The sequence below is a fragment of the Myotis lucifugus genome, unplaced genomic scaffold (genome assembly GCF_000147115.1).
Source record: "Myotis lucifugus unplaced genomic scaffold, Myoluc2.0 scaffold_80, whole genome shotgun sequence".
In the NCBI taxonomy this organism is placed as follows: Eukaryota; Metazoa; Chordata; class Mammalia; order Chiroptera; family Vespertilionidae; genus Myotis; species Myotis lucifugus.
In genome coordinates this window covers 882,405-886,961 of record NW_005871128.1, presented here as the reverse complement: position 1 = coordinate 886,961, position 4,557 = coordinate 882,405, and the positions used below count along the sequence as shown (strand labels likewise).

General features: G+C 40.3%; 1 pseudogene; it reads right to left on the bottom strand.

Annotated features, from left to right (window-relative positions):
• Positions 1 to 1,520: 1,520 nt before the first annotated feature.
• LOC102432427 lies at positions 1,521 to 2,116 on the bottom strand (annotated as a pseudogene).
• Positions 2,117 to 4,557: the final 2,441 nt, after the last annotated feature.

Below are 4,557 nucleotides of genomic sequence, written 5' to 3'. Positions count from 1 at the left end.
TTCTTTTTCTGTGCCTGAACGGCCCACTTTTAACATTATTCAATCAGTCCCAAGTTACTTCTCTGGGGTAATAGGACCTTCCACGTGATGGCACTTCATAGGACAAGCTGGGGTTTTATTTGAGCTCAGAACTTCTGAATGACCAGTTTCATCGGTCAGATATGTCGAGGATTTTGTTTATAATAATTCTTCCTGGGCTTCTAGCAAAATCTCTAGTGGTACTGAATATGGCCTTAGTCACACTCTTGCTTTCCCAGGTGATTTTTTAAAGAGGGTGGAATGATGAGGTAAGGAGGACGCCCTAAGCATGAGAACATAGGCAGGTAGAGCCTGCTTGACAACTGTCTCAATAATTCTGAGTTGTGGAAAGGAAATTCCTGCCCTGCCCATGACTGCCAGAATCACAGATTTAAAAAGACAGTTTAGAAAAGCTGCTTTGTCTTTAAAAAAACATCTCCTGTTACTCACTAAGGGGAAACCCAGAGCAAATGCCAAGACTCTGCATTGCTAAAATAATTATCGGCCACAGGGAATTCTATCAGGGGATCCAAGAACTGGGATGACCAAGCATTTTGAGAACATATTTAAACAAAAAGGAAGATAACTTCCTTACTTACCATAGACACTGAATGCCCCCTCTGAGCCTAGTATATATACTAGAGGCCCAGTGCACGAAATTCATGCATGCATGGGTAGGGTCCCTAGGCCTGGCCGGCCATCAAGGCCAATCTGTGGGGCAAACAGTAGGGCAATCGGGGGGCCCCTGTTGGCACCCTCCTTGAAGGCAATTGGTGGGGCGATTGGGGGCAGTGCCAGTCCACTTGCCAGCTGGCCCCACCCCACTTACTGGCTGGCCCCGCCCCTTGCCATCACCGCTGATCGCCTCCCTCTGTGGGGCGACCAGTGAGGCAATTGGGGGGTCCCTGCTGGCACCCACCTTGCTGGCCTGGGGCCTGCAGGCTGGGGGCAGCTCCTGCATTGAGCATCTGCCCCCTTGTGGTCATTGCACATTATAGTGACCAGTTGTTCCACTGGTTGTTCGGCCATTTGGTTGATTTGCATATTAGGCTTTTATTATACAGGATTATATCTTCAAAGCTATCACCCTGATAAAGACAATTATTCAGTTAAATAAAATATCTTTAAAAAATTCAACAGTGTATACATTCAAAAATAATCTGTTGATTATTATTCCAACAGTGTTTAGAGTATACATACTACAGAATTTACAGATGTCTATAAGAGTTTGTAGATTGTTACATATATTGCTTTTTCAAGAAATACCATTAATAAAAATGCATGATGTACAATATCCCATTAGAACAAGAAAAAGAATAGATTTATAAGATAAAACATCTTGTAGGCTTGACTGTTCATTGAAATCACCTGGAGTGGGATTCATAGTAGGAAAAACAAACCCAACACTCTGCAACATGTTCTGAGTTTTCAAAGGTTCAGAGTCAAGTATCTTTTAGTCGTTCCCCAGCATAACAGGACACATAGGCTTGCTCTCCCTCTCTTCAGGAAGTTTGATCCTCTCCAGTGCTTTATCTGGAAACTACTTTCTAAGACAAGATGTAGCCATGCTGGTTAAATTCTTCCCACTGCCCACTTTGCACCTGCTGCAGCCATACAGGTTGGCACCTTGTAGCACCACACCCAGGGTAAGCACTGCCACCCACTTCACTCTGAAGGAGAAGAGAGCCCTGAAGGTGAAATGACCCACAGCACTGGACAGGCAACAAGTCCTGACCAGAATATTCTTGACTTGGCCCCTAATACAGTTTTATTTTCTTGGGGGGATGCCTTCTTGGACTCAAACACCCAATGGCTTTTTCCATCTTCATCCATATGATTCTATCAATGCACACCAACCATTAGTTTACCTGTGACATGCTGGACTGCCCAAAGTCACATGACAACAAGGTAATTGTCACCATGAAGGCAACAATTCATGGAGAATATGGAGTACAATTACATTGACTAGAAAGCATGAATGAGAAAATGATGCCACTTGGTGTCTGATTTTGAATTTTTGGGGTCTATTAGCTGTTTCTGCTTCTGTATCAAACAGTGCAACATTTTCAGCGTCCTCATTACTGTCTTGCTGCAACATGGAGACCCTGTGCCAACTCTGAAATACAGGTGCAGCAAAAGTAGGTTTGCAGTTGTTTGTATGGAAATTAATACAGTAATTAATAAATAATTACTTTTTGTCCCACCATGTAGATCCAAAGTACTAAGTTTGTACACATAAAGACTCAGGTAATATTTTACATAGCAGGTGCCAATTCCATTAGTCTTAAGGATATATTGTATGTTGATTCAGTCAATACCCATTTTTACACCCTTTTTCCAATGCCACTTTCCTAGACTCCCTCACAAATACCTCTGACCAGTAACACAATTACAACCAATGAGACCAAAGGCAATATTTAATGGGGACTTGTGGCAAAGCTTTTTGCTCTCATGGTTAAGGCTCTGCCCTCTTTTCCACTTTTGCTTGTTTGTTTTCTAGTCTGGACTATGTAAAGTATAGCCTAACTGAACTAGCCATAATGCCCGACATTAGAGAACACAGACATTTTCCTTGACATCTTGAATCTCTAAACATCAGTCCTACCCATCTGATTGATTCTTGCTGCAAGGGAAGAAGTAAATCCCTATTTAATCAAAACCCTGTAGATTCTTTTGTGTGTGTTTTTCTCTTTTGCAGGTGAATACTACTAACTAATCCATAGGAGGAGACGAGAGATCACTTCTAAAGGATATATTGTGAATGTAAGAAAAAAAATCCCCAGGGAATCCCCTAGTTAAAAGGCTGCAAGGCTAGAACAGACAGTATCATCTGAGAAGTCCACAGGTACAGTGAAAGAGGAACTTGGTGAAAATTGTTTTGTGGACAACAAAGGAAGAAATGGTTTCTCATAGAATGAGTGTTCAAATGTGTTGGTTGCTCTGAAATTTGGGTACAAATGGAAGGAAGTAGTTGGATATGACCATTGGAGCCATTGATGTTTTGGAGAGGGTAGATTTAGTGAAGTGCTGAGGATGCAAACCACAGAGCCATAGACTCAGGAGCAAATGGGGGAAGATGTTTTCCAGACTTATCATCCTAAAAAATCGGATGAAACCCAGGGTTTTGACCCAGGAAACACTATCTATAGAATTATATATATCAGAAAACATCTTAGACTTTTCCAGATCTTAAGCATATTGATTTTAGTGATTTAATATTTGGACATATTATTAACAATTCTTTCATTTACACAAATGTTGTTCAATAGAAATATATAAGCCACATATATAATTTTATAATTTCTAGTGTATACATTTCAAAAGTGAAAAATAGAAATTTTAATACTCTATTTTATTTAACCCAATATCTTCAAAATATCACTTATTATGTTCTATTGGTCAATATGTGGTCAATACAAAAACGACTTGTGGGATATTTTACAATTTTTAGATGCAGTAATTTGTTGTGTATTTGACACAGAACATCTCAATTTGGACTAGTCACATTTCCGGTCACTGGTGGACAGTTGATACCATATTGAACAGTACAGATTTAGACTAAATCATTCTGCAAAGTAACTCTCATTCTCTTGAGCCCTTCTGACACTTACAAAAGCATTTTCATATGTTAGTCCCTGTGTTACTGCAAATGCACAGGTAAGCATCATTACTCTCCCCCATCCATCATGCCAAGGAGCATATAATATTAATAAATTCATTCACAAAAATAGGTCATTATAAAAATACTAGAGTCCTGATGCACGAATTCCATGCAAGGGGCTCGGCCCCTGCCACTGCAGCTTCATTCAGAAGGACATCTGGTCTAATTAGCATATTACACTTTTATTATTATAGATTATAAAGAAAAGATGCTTACGGTATTACAGGACCACTTGGGGGAACAGTAGTTAGGAGGGCAGGCCTCCTTGAGGAAGAAAAGCCAAGCTTAGCCTTAAGGAGTATGGTGAGCATCTCTTGATGAAAGACAAGGATAAGGGGATTCCAGACAGGAAATCATCACAGATTAAAATGAACAAGAGCAAACAGAGAGATTCTCACTGTATTGTAACCATAGGAGTTGAATGTTGAGAGGCAAGGAGAGGTTGGAGAGACAGACAAGAGTCCTTGTTATGGGGGACTTAGGACACTAAACATTCATTTTATAAAATGTTTCCCTCCTTCCTCATCTTCTATGGTAGCATGAGAATGGCTCTACTACTATTTCACAGAATAAGGTTTCTGGTCCCAGTGTTCACTCCACTTCTTCCAAGCCTGCATCCTGGTGCTATTTGAAATTTAGACCCTGACCCCCCAACTGTCCTTATTTTATCTTTTCTTAGTCTCATTTTATCTCTTCTTATTGTCATCATTTTCAATTGTCTCTATGATGATGACTTTTAAGTGTCCATTTTCAATCCTTTGTCTACAATATCATGCATTGGAGAAATATGTTAAAAAATATCTCCCAGCCCTGACTGGTTTGGCTCAGTGGATAAAGCATTGGCCTGCGGACTCAGGGGTCCCAAGTTCGATTCCAGT